The 12759-nt window shown below is 42.0% G+C and overlaps 1 protein-coding gene across 2 annotated transcripts in view; it reads left to right on the top strand.

Moving 5' to 3' along the window:
- The window catches only part of grid1b (glutamate receptor, ionotropic, delta 1b), a 433677-nt gene that overhangs the window by 106369 nt on the left and 314549 nt on the right, over positions 1-12759 (top strand). The gene's annotated exons all lie outside the window — the stretch shown is intronic.

Genomic DNA, 12759 nt, shown 5'->3' with positions numbered 1-12759 from the left:
AGACACAGGGAACCAACAGAGGAAACAGACTGATAAAGGGGAGGCAATAAAATAATGATGGGGTTCAGGTGAGTCCAATGATGCGCTGCTGCGCATGATGGTGACCGGTGATGAAGTGCAGGTGCGTGTAACGAGGGTGACAGGTGTGCGTAGTGAAGGCAGTCTGGCTCCCTCGAGCGCCAGAGAAGGAGATCGGAAGCAGGCGTGACAGCAGGAAGTAAAAGCAGGATGTAAAAGCATCAATCTGTGCTGTGATTTGTTGAATCAAGTCAAATGACGTTACAAAAAATGCATTCCATTGCGTGAGCCACATCAGTCAGCATAATTTGAATGAACATTCTACATTACCATGAAAATGATTACATCACAATACCAGGCAGCCAGTTAGCAGTCAAATTGCCAGGGTTAGAAGTTCCAAGCCCGTTCTATTATTTATATGGGCCTCACAGTATTTCTATTGCCATAGTTGGATATGTTGAATTTTCTCTGTGTCAAATCCAATAGCCCATGATAGGCGACTCTTATTTTCCTTCCCCACGGAATTAAATCAATGCAAATGGACTTCTTTTTGCAATGATCAGCTACATTTCGGCAACCTGCATATAGGTGAGCCAAGAAAAGATAAGAGTTTCTCATTCAGATTGGCTCATGGTGAGATTGCTTGAAAAGAGATTAACTGATTGTCAATGGAATGCATTGCAATAAATCGTATTCAATCAATCAAGTACTGCAATGCAATACTGTGAATATTGATGTTTCTTCTAATTACGCTATTGAATCAAATTGAATATTGAGTATATGGCTAAATTACATCAATCATCATTCATAATAACTATTTTGATTGAATTAAATATTTAGAGACCAAATTAATTAGTAGTAATCTGTTCATGTTGTTAATTATTATTTACTTACACACTGAATGACAAAGCACATGCATGTGAAACAGAGTAAAAGAATAAGCCGGCTTTCCAGCAGGCCTCAACTCTAAAGCCATTAGTAAGCCCAGCGTCTACTCCTGCCATCAATCTCCCCCAGACAAGAGTTTCCATGGCAAGCTGTGCTTATAAAAGCCCCTCAGCCTAATGAATGCTGATGCTGGATAGATTTTTTTTTTTAGATAGGATGAGTTAATTTTAGACCGCCATCAGGGGCTCCACTACAGAACGCCTCATATATCTGATAGCCTCTATAGTGCAATTTACGTCCCAGGATGCATCAGGAGGGAACATTCCCCCTGATGATGGGAGGGAAAACACTGGAGGTGGTGGCGGTGGTGTTAGTGTGTTACTCCAGAGTATCGTAGTTGGGTAGACTGTTCTATTCCTCTAGCTGATTAGGAGTACAGCTAATCCCCAGCCCTCCCCTACCATTCTTGGGCTTGAGTGGTACTGATATCTTGATATTGACCGATGAGTGAACACTTAACTAAATATAAAACAGTTCTGACAGTTACGAATCACAGTCAATAATCCCTTTTCCGTAGATATCCAGGGTGAATAACCAGTTTGATAATCGGTTGCTTTTATGGATGGAATTCCTGCCATTTACGGTTTTCCAAGTATGGTGCTGCATGTAGCCGACTGGCAGTAATGGAAATCCTCTTCGTCTTCATCCTATATCCAGAACCAACAAATCGTCATAAGGCTGTCAGAAATGTAAACCTATTAGATAAAACCAAGTCTTTTCAGATTGAAAAAGTGGAGGAGATTATGAGAGGGGGGAAAGAGAGAGAGAAAAAAGAAATGGAGAGTGTTAAAAGGGCAGCCAGCCTGAAATACAGAATAACCCCGCTTCTCAATCTCCATCCTCTATTCTCTCTATTCTGTCTTCACTCTGTGAGACCTTTTCACCATTCAGAGTGCAAGACAAGATCTCTACCCCATCACTGCTCGACATATGATGCTGTCCAATCAAACCTGCAGTGCAGCAGCAGCCGTTTAGCCTCCTCTACACAGTACACACTGCTGTCGGATGTGCAATTTCCAGCTTAAACATTGTGTTGTTGGTTTGACATTATTGTCAACTGCATGTATACGATTTCAAACTGCTGACAGCTCAGATGGCATACATAGGGAACATTTTATTATTCGGTATCTTAAATAATCATACTAAAATATGATGAAATATAGGAAATGGCTAACGTTCATGGAAACATTTATGGCAACTAATACTGTTACTCAATGTTACTCAATATAGGTTGCGCTGTTTCCATTGTGCTTTGGTTTGATGTAAGCAGGTCAGAACAGCAGTTTTAGATTATTTCAAGGAAGTATTTGTCGTATCCGAAAATCAAGCATGAAATGCATTAATTGGCTTTATTTACAAAACCTGAATGCAGGCTGCAGAACCAATTGGCTAAAACATAAGCACCTTATTGGAGCTTGAAAACCCCTCACAAACCCACATTAAACTTCCCATTACCCCTCGTCTTGAAAGGAGGTATTGACAAACTATGGTAAATAGATGCTTTCTCCCTTTTTTAAATGGCCCCAAGTTACCCTTCTGTGAAATGAAAAGGACATCAAAGTAATGTACTCTTCCAAATTGTATAAAAGCATGGGCACTTGTAATAATTTGATTGAAAAGTTAGATTCTCGTGACAACTTTCTTCCCTGTGTCCCAGTGGACCAGGGAACACAAGCAATCTAATGACTGTCCTGGCAATACGAATGAGCACAGCTCAATAACTTCAGAGCACACCGCTCTGTGCAGTTCATACTATAGATGATGGTCATTTGTCCAAGGATTTCAGTAATATAGCCAGTCTACAGCTGGTATGGTAGAACAGTTCTGATCAGCAGTATCGGAATGGCCACCAGGAGCACCGGGAGGATTCCTGGTGGGCTGGTCAACCTCTGGGCCGGTAGGCCACCTGCCTTATACATTTTTTACAACTAATAAAAAAGTTGGCAGAAGGTTGAGCTACACGGGCCAACCCCCCCTTTCCCCCAGGCCCGTTGGTATGTTCCAAACGAACATCTATGCAACCCTTAGCTCCGACCCCTTTGTCTCGCTCACACTCACATTGACACTGACAGTGACAGCTCAAAACTAGCTACAATAGAAAATGGAAAAGCAGAGTCAAAAAACATAAGGGTTGGGCTGAAAAGTTAAGAGACAAAAGAGTCAAGTCTTCACTCAAATGCAAGTAAATGTAAAAAACAAACCTACTTATTCGGTGGTAGTAGTAGTACTAGTACCAGTGCCACCGACGGTAACATCGAAGTGATAGACCGGCAAGAGGAAGATGCCACAACCCGGTTCACCGGGTAAAAGAGTAGACGGTGAGGACAGCGAAGCCAAAGATAGTGCAGCCGAAGCGATAGATAAAGTTGAAGTCGGAAGTTTACAAAAACTTGTTTTTCAACCAAACCACACATTTCTTGTTAACAAACTATAGTTTTGGCAAGTCGGTTAGGACATCTACTTTGTGCATGACACAAGTAATTTTTCCAACAATTGTTTCCAGACAGATTATTTCACTTATAATTCACTGTATCACAATTCCAGTGGGTCAGAAGTTTACATACACTAAGTTGACTGTGCCTTTAAACAGCTTGGAAAATTCCAGAAAATTATGTCATGGCTTTAGAAGCTTCTGATAGGCTAATTGACATCATTTGAGTCAGTTGGAGGTGTACCTGTGGATGTATTTCAAGGCCTACCTTCAAACTCAGTGCCTCTTTGCTTGACATCATGGGAAAATCAAAAGAAATCAGCTAAGAACTCAGAAACAAATTGTAGACCTCCACAAGTCTCGTTCATCCTTGGGAGCAATTTCCAAACGCCTGAAGGTACCACGTTCATCTGTACAAACAATAGTACGCAAGTATAAACACCATGGGACCACGCAGCCGTCATACCGCTCAGGAAGGAGATGCATTCTGTCTCCTAGAGATGAACGTACTTGGTTGCGAAAAGTGCAACTCAATCCCAGAACAACAGCAAAGGACCTTGTGAAGATGCTGGAGGAAACAGGTACAAAAGTATCTAAATCCAAATGATCTATATCCACAGTAAAACGAGTCCTATATCGACATAACCTGAAAGGCCGCTCAGCAAGAAAGAAGCCACTGCTCCAAAACTGCCATAAAAAAAGCCGACTACGGTTTGCAACTGCATATGGGGACAAAGATCGTACTTTTTGGGGAAATGTCCTCTGGTCTGATGAAACAAAAATAGAAATGTTTGGCCATAATGACCATCGTTATGTTTGGAGGGAAAAGGGGGAAGCTTGCAAGCCGAAGAACACCATCCCAACCGTGAAGCACGGGGTGGCAGCATCATGTTGTGGGGTGCTTTGCTGCAGGAGAGACTGGTGCGCTTCACAAAATAGATGGCATCTTGAGGAAGGAAAATTGTGTGGATATATTGAAGCAACATCTCAAGACATCAGTCAAGAAGTTAAAGCTTGGTCGCAAATGGGTCTTCCAAATGAACAATGACCCCAAGCATACTTCCAAAGTTATGTCAAAATGGCGTAAGGACAACAAAGTCAAGGTATTGGAGTGGCCATCACAAAGCCCTGACCTCAATCCCATAGAAAATGTGTGGGCAGAACAGAAAAAGCATGAGCGAGCAAGGAGGCCTACAACCCTGACTCAGTTATACCAGCTCTGTCAGGAGGAATGGGCCAAAATTCACCCAACTTATTGTGGGAAGCTTGTGGAAGGCTACCCAAAACGTTTGACCCAAGTTAAACAATTTAAAGGCAATGCAACCAAATACTAATTGAGTGTATGTAAACTTCTGACACACTGGGAATGTGATGAAAGAAATAAAAGCTGAAATAAGTCCTCCTCTTTACTATTATTCTGATATTTCACATTCTTAAAATAAAGTGTTGATCCTGACTGACCTAAGACAGAGAACTTTTACTAGGATTAAATGTCAGGAATTGTAAAAAACTGAGTTTAAATGTATTTTGCTAAGGTGGATGTAAAGTTCCGACTTTATCTGCCTAAATTTGTTACAAATACAACAGGTTATATCAGAATTTATGAGTGAAATGCAAATACTATTGGTGAGCTATCGCTGTGTAAATGTACCAGAAAGAAAGAATTGAGCTAAAGACATACAGTAACTGGGTGTTCAAACCGGCTAGTGGAAAAACTCATATTTGACACCTAGCAAAGCTCTGAATGCCTAGATGTTGCTGTCCTGTGGGGATTTTGTGGGAAATGGCAATCAGTCGTATAATTTTACTCTGAACTCTAAATGGGATTAGACATATACAGATGTTAATTAGCTAATTGTAGTTCATTTTTATACAGCCATTGGTTGTAAATAGTATACATATTGTAAAACCAATCAAGTCCTTTCCCTCTCAAATTCATATTTTGTGTGGGAGAATGTGGCTACAGTGATATGCTAACTATGATCCTCATCGCCATTGTTCCTACCACTTTGCCTCTTACTAGACAATGCATTGAAACTCATCATCATGCCAACAGTCCAATGTGAAAGGCGAGTAAAGCCACACAAAAAAAACGTGTTGTGTTGTTATTCATTCACTTGATATGAAAAGTGGAGCTGCTGCTGTGTTTTTGTAGTTTTTCAAAATTGGGCCTTTATTAGTTCATTCATATATAATTGTATTCATATCCAGGTTGATGATATGTCCAGTTTCAGTGGATTGAGCATTGATGTTGATGACAGGCCCAGTCCAGTTTCAGTGGAAGAGAGAGTCAGGGAAGGCCAGGATGCCAGACCAACTTTTGATTATTTCAAGTCAGATGACCTAATACATTTTTTATTTGTTTCCACCCTATGCAGGAATCAAAACACTCTGTGGTGCAGAGGGTTTTCTGTTTTAAAGACGGCACCAATTGGAAATGGCTGTCATACAATGAAGAAAGCCATGCGTTATACTGTTCAATTTGTATGGCATTTGCAAAGCCTACTGACAGCAGTATTTTTATGAGTGGAATGACGGATTGGAAACATGTTCACCAAAGGGTAGAAAAGCATGAGAAGAGCAACATGCACAGAAGTAGTGCTGAGGCATACTTTTTAAGGTCCTCCAAAGCAGATATTCAAAGCCTGCTTAGTGGCATTCAGGTGTCTGCCCACAGAGAGCAGGTACGCAGGAGAAGGCAGGTGCTGGAACATGTCGTAGACATAGTGAAAGTCATTGGCAAGAGGGGGCTCAGTTACAGGGGTATGCAGTCTGAGACTGCGTGTACGTTAGAGGACACGATACTTTCTTGGAGATGATAATACTGCTGGGAAAGTATGACGTCTGCTTGAAAGAATATCTCAACTAATGCATTGAGAAAAGCAAGAACCTACATCAGTCTGGGCCAAGAGGCAGAGGTTCTCTAATCACACTCCTCTGAAAAAATACTGTCAACACCGTCATTCACACAATTCAGAGCATTATTCAACAGATCATGTCAAGTGAAATTGAGCAAGCTTGAATGTTCTCTGTCCAGATCGACACAACTCAGGACATAACTTCTCAAAACCAGTGTTCTGTTATTGTGAGATATGTGACAAACGTCATACAAGAGAGGCTTGTGGCTGTTGTGAAGTGCGAGGCATCAACTGGACAGTTCTTTGTCCAGTTGTTGACAGATGGTGTGGATAAACTGAAATTAGACATGAGCAAGTGTATTGGCAATCCTACGGATGGAGCATCCAATATGCAGGGAAAATATAACGGCTTCTCTACTCTTTTAACCTCAAAGTCCCGCAATCAAGTGCATGTATGGTGCTATGCACATGTCCTTAATCTGGTTGTCTGACACAACTGAAATTGTCTTAGCAAGTGGGTCACTGTTTGCTCTCCTTAACGACATTACTGTGTTACTCTGTGAATCCTACCAAAGGATGGATGTGTGGGAGAAGAAGAGCCAGGACACGCGACACAGACGCCTATCTGGTGGGCTATCTGGTGGGCTAAGGATAGTGCTTTGAAGAAGGTCTTTGGATTCTTTGGAAAACCAGACCAGGGTCTCTATGTTGAAGTACTCCTCACACTATCAGCCATACAAGGACAGGCCAACATGAAGACAACTGTTCGGGTGAAGGCAAGAGGATTTACTGAGGCTCTTCTCTGGTATGAGACGATACTGACAACTCAAATATTCCTTTGGATATTTGAGAACACGTCACCACTGTCCAAATACCTGCAGGCAAGTGGGATGGACATCCTGTCTGCCCATCGAATGGTTGTGGCTACACAGAAAACCCTGAAAGGCATGACTTTGACACCGTTAAGGCAGCTACAGGCACATTTGCTCAGTTCGCAAATAAGAAGATCAAAGAACAGGATGAGGACACAGAGCTGGAGGAGGTGGGAGCCACTCTGCCACAGAAAAGGGAAAGAACATCATGTCTGTAGAGATGGCTCAAGATGAGGCTTCGACAGAGGCAGAGATGCCTATACATTTCAAGTCCACGATCAAATGATGGATACAGTCACAGATAGTATCCACAGGCGATTTCTGTCTCATGGCACTCTATATGCTGACCTAGCCCATCTAGACCCTAGAAACTTCTCCCAAATAACATCCAGTGGTCTTCCAGAGACAGCCCTTCAAGAGCTCAGCAAATGTTTGCTTCGATTTGATAGCCAAGCAACTGTTGACAATTTGCAGTGTGAGCTGAGGAGCGTTGCTGTACAGCGGAAAAGACTGAAAAGTTCAGGATTGGAGGAATACATGACCAGGACAGCGGAGGATGGCCCTGATGGAAATGAAGATGAGGTGGAAATGAAGAATACATCCTGCAAAGAATGTCGACTGTGTTGTTACCAGATGCTGAGACGGTACAACCTGCTGACTGATGCATACCATATCCTTGGCCTTGGATACAAGTTCCTACTCACCCTCTCAGTTACACAGGTAGCTTGTGAGCAAAGTTTCTCTAAAGTATATCAAGAGCAGACTCAGGAGCACTCTCTCACAAGAACACCTAGAGGCCTTCATGCTGATGGCCACCAAGAAGGACATCCTAATGGCCCTGGATACTGACATGGTGATCGATAGAGTTGCAGAGAAAGCGAGCTTTTGAGAAAATTGCTCCTCCAATAAGGTAGTTGCGACATATTTCCTATCACTTGCTTACTTACCATTATTTTACTCCTACATTTCTAATGTCTCTTTTTCCTGTCTGTAATATTGCTGTCCAGTACTTTGACAGAGTGAAGCCAGCCAGCTGACCCTGAGCAGCAGCTAGACGTTTCAATGAGTATTGTGGATATTATAGCATCTCTTTTTTACTCCAGGCTTCAGGTGATGTAGATGAATCATGACTCATGATGGCTTATGCTGTTCTCTTACAGGTTACGTTCTATGTTTGGAGAGGTGTTCAACCATTGTTTTTAGAAGGTGTACTCCCATGACATAAAGCTAGCCAGCTGACCCTGAGCAGCAGTTAGACAGTTCTATGTATTAGTGAGTATTGTGGATATTATAGCATCTATTTTTCACTCTAGGCTTCGTGTGATAGTAGTCCTGTGTGGCTCATTTGGTAGAGCATGGTGTTTGCAACACCAGGGTTGTGGGTTCGATTCCCACGGGGACCAGTACGGAGAAAAAAACAACAACAACAACAAAAAAGTGTGAAATGTGTGCATTCACTACTGTAAGTCGCTCTGGATAAGAGCGTCTGCTAAATGACTAAAATGTAAATGTAAATGATGTGAGGTAGTTAAATCTGTAGAAGTTTTATAACAATGTGCAGCGTTTGTGTGTGTGTTCTGCAGCCTTTTTAAAGTAGTACTGCAATAGTGATCAATGGTTGTGATGCAGCTTGGTGGTTGTATTAGGGGCTGGTCGTGTGTGTACGTGTGTGCATTAGCAGGGTGGCCGTTGTGGATTATACTGGGGCCGGTTCTGGTGGGCCGCTGTGGATCAAAGTCCATGGCCGTTTTTTTACTCCCAGTCCGTCACTGCTGATCAGTACAGGGCCTGCTAGAGAGTGAATCTTAAGAGGACCGAATACTGTACTTTGCTGAATTCTTGGCCTCCCTCAACCCTTCTTCTAAAGAGAAATGCCACAGCTGCAGTAAGTTCCCCTCTGTTCTTCCATATCACACCTGCCTCCCACAGCTGGTTTGCGACCACACTTTGCCAGCGGTTATACTTTAGTTCAAAGTCTAGATCACATTATACAAAATGAGGCAATGCCAGTATGCTCTTCAACTTCATCAAGCCAGCCTTTAGTCTTGAAATCTTTGGTTATTTACTACATAGCCTTACATGTGAATCCTTAAAGAGATGGGTGGGGCTAAACCTTGAAAGGGTGTGAACGATGGTGAATGGGTGTAGACAAAGAAGAGTTATCCAGTAGGTACCATTTTCTCAAAAGTGGGTTACAAGTATATCAACTTTCAAATCGGAATTACTTTCCTATTTGTTCATCAACTGTAGTGTATTATATACCAGTTTCTATCTCTGAGTCTCTACTTTTATCCAATGTAAAAAAAATAATAATAATTCAAATTTTGCTACATAAGACCGAATCGAGTCAGTCGGTCACATATTATGTTTTGTCCCTCATGAATGTGTAGATGGCTTCCACTATATAATATGGAGATATTCACGGTCTCCTTCCACAATGCAGAGGGTACTCAGATACTTCATATGCCATCATCTGCCAGCCATAATGTAGCATAGATCTCACACATCACATACAGAGATAATTACATGTGAAAAGAACCATGAGTGTCTAATTTATAGCCATGGCTCATTCATATCTGAGCGAATTAATTACCCACCAGCGTTTTAGAGCACTTTGCCAGCACACAATCGTTCCATTGGGGTTTAATGTCCCGAACTTGATAATTGTTGCTGCTTTCACAGCCACAAAAAACTTGAACAATAGTTGGTTGGAAAAGAAGCCAAAAGACATTCTCACCTTCAACATAATGTACAGTTAGAGTACACCTCTCACGCTTCAATATTTGGGTATCTCTTCAGTGATGCCAAAGTTGCCCACAGTCTCAGTCTACTGTTCCAAAGTTCAGTAGCGGTGCATGGGTAAAATCACTGGGAGAGCCAAGCCAGGGAAAAAAACTCGTGTCTTGTGATAATTGTGTTGTTTGCTCAATAACCTGTTAGTTCATATACCTTGCCACCGTGATATATAGGCCTAAGGCCAAGACAGTAAGAAGATATGGTGTCAGAATAAATTCAACCTCACCTTTGTTTCAACACAAAACCGGAGAGCAACATCTGTCAGGTGGAGTCCACAAGGCATATTGCATGTAAAAAACAGTTACATGACCTACAGCAGTGGTCACCAGCTGGTCAATCGCGATCGGCTGATTGATCTTCAAGGCATTCCTAATCAATCACCAAACATTTCTGTAGAAAAACCAATGATAAGGGCTTGCTCTCCATTTTTTAGTTTATTAGTGTTGCGCTGTTGGCGGTATGTGCACTTGATTCAGAAGACCTGCGCACCGGGTACATTTACATTTTAGTCATTTAGCAGACGCTCTTATCCAGAGCGACTTACAGTAGTGAATGCATACATTTCATCCATTTTTCTCCATACTGGTCCCCCGTGGGAATCAAACCCACAACCCTGGCATTGCAAACACCATGCTCTACCAACTGAGCCACACGGGACCAGAACCATTTCATAAAACACACTTCTCCCTACTTCCACTCGCGCTGCAGCTGAAAATGAATGAGTAGCCAAGAGTATTGATAGTCCTGTATTTTTATTTATTATTATTAGCAGCTCGTCATGCCTATTTTAATATCAAGAAAGTTTCACCATCAGGTGGAAGACCTGTCCCCACTCTCTGGTCCGTCTCACAGCAGGAAAGGAAGAGGAGAGGGGGGACGTGAGAGACTCTGCTGCTCTCTCCCTCCCTCCAAAGAGGCTAATACTGTGTTCAAAAAACTGGGAAGTCGGAAATCTCACACTTCTGACTTCAGTGCCTTCAAGACAACTGGGAACTCGGACAAAAACTAGATCCGGCTGGGAAAATGTATTTTGAACGGTCGTCCAACTCAGAATTCCTCCTGGGAAACTAAGGCATCTTTCTAGTGCTCCAACCAAAAGATCACTAATATTTTAGGCCTAATGCACAAAAAAGGGTAATGTAAAATGTTTTAAGTCATGTTTTAAACAAATTCTTGCTTTTTGACTGCGGAAGTGATCATGACTCAGACAAGGTTGGTTACCACTGACCTGCAGCATGGTCGATCAAGTTAATGTTTCCAACATTTTTGGACTACTAAACAACTATTGATTTAGAACATTGGAGAGTTATCGCAAGTTGCAAAGAAAACAGGAGCTGCCTCCACTATTTCCACCATTTCAACTTTCAACATTTCATCATCATCAAATCACCTATGCTAAAAGGTTATGCATGGTAAATCTGACTTCTGCAGGGGTTGTACAGCATTTACTGCGATACGGCCTCTGCAGAAGACTGGGCATTTATACTTCTTGTGCTTCGCAGAGCTGTTGTGAAGGAAGTTGTCAAGGAAGTGAGTTTGTGTTTATACTGGACCTCCTGTCCCCACCTACTGTCAACCAATCATTTCAATGCAGAGTTATACAGAGCTATACGCAGCCCTCCATATTGTTACACAATTTGAGAGGGCACGACGATGCGGGACAGAGCACAATTTGGCCTCTGCACGCCTCCAGTGGCTTCGCAATTGCGTCACACACTCCATACGGCGCCTCCGGCTACATATTCGGATCAAGCATAAATTGTATTTTAGTGTAATAAAGTGACAACTAAAAGATTCCAAAAACAATTTAGTCCAATCAACTTAAGCTAAATATAATGTGGCTGTCCATAGTACTGATATGTGTGTGTGTGTGTGTGTGTGTGTGTGTAGAAAGTAGAAAAAACATGTTGATTCAACCTACTTGTAGAGAAACACCATTGCCGAAACGGTCTATGACTCTGTCATACGGTACACACTTTTAGTTTTGTTGTCCTAGGCTACCTGGCTAAAATGCTTGCTCGCTAGCCTAATTTCATTTCATGGGCAACGATGTACTGTATGAATTTATGGTTGGATCAGAGTTATCGTTATAATTATTGGCAAGTACGGAGAATTAAGTAAAACCACAAATTCAAATGCCTATATCTGTCCATGGCTAATTTAGGAAAGTTTAGGAGGACAACACAACGAGATACAACAAATCAAGTTTTTTTTATTTATTATGTCAATGACCTTTGACTTGATGTGATGTGATTGGCGTGAAGCCAAATCCAAACTGGCTTCCGTTGACACTTTTTTTTTGTGCACCAGGACCATTCACAGTTGAGCTCACTCAGTTTAGCTCAAAGTTGATTGGCAATTATTGTCAATTTTTTTTATCATGGGAGGCCAAATGCCTTGCATTCAATGCTACGGGCGGCAACAATATCATACTCTTTTTGAACAGACAGCATGATGAGATAGATGGGCTACACATACAGAGACGGGTGGGCTGTTTCACTTGCTCGGATGCTTTCTCTGGTGAGATACATTCAGCCTCTTGCAAATTGAAGTAAAATTATGAAACACAGAGAGACGAAAGATAAATCATTTTATGTTTTTTCTTTTTTTCTTGGTCAATTTGTGGGGGAAGCCTGACTTCCCTTGGCATCCATGAAGTTCCAACTCCGGCCTCGTTGAACATATTTCCGATTTGTTAGTCTAATGAAAGCAGCCCGCTCTTCGACAGAGTGTGTTTAGGGCTCTCCCAAACTATAACTAATGACAACGGGTGAAAACATCTGCTGTGCCCTCCAAAGACAGGCTGACTTCGCGACTCCACAGCTTGCCACAGCTA

The sequence above is a fragment of the Salmo salar genome, chromosome 19 (assembly GCF_965601325.2).
Source record: "Salmo salar chromosome 19, fSalSal1, whole genome shotgun sequence".
NCBI classification, from domain to species: Eukaryota; Metazoa; Chordata; class Actinopteri; order Salmoniformes; family Salmonidae; genus Salmo; species Salmo salar.
The sequence above is the reverse complement of the archived record's forward strand: the minus strand, read 5'-3'. Positions and strand labels throughout refer to the sequence as shown.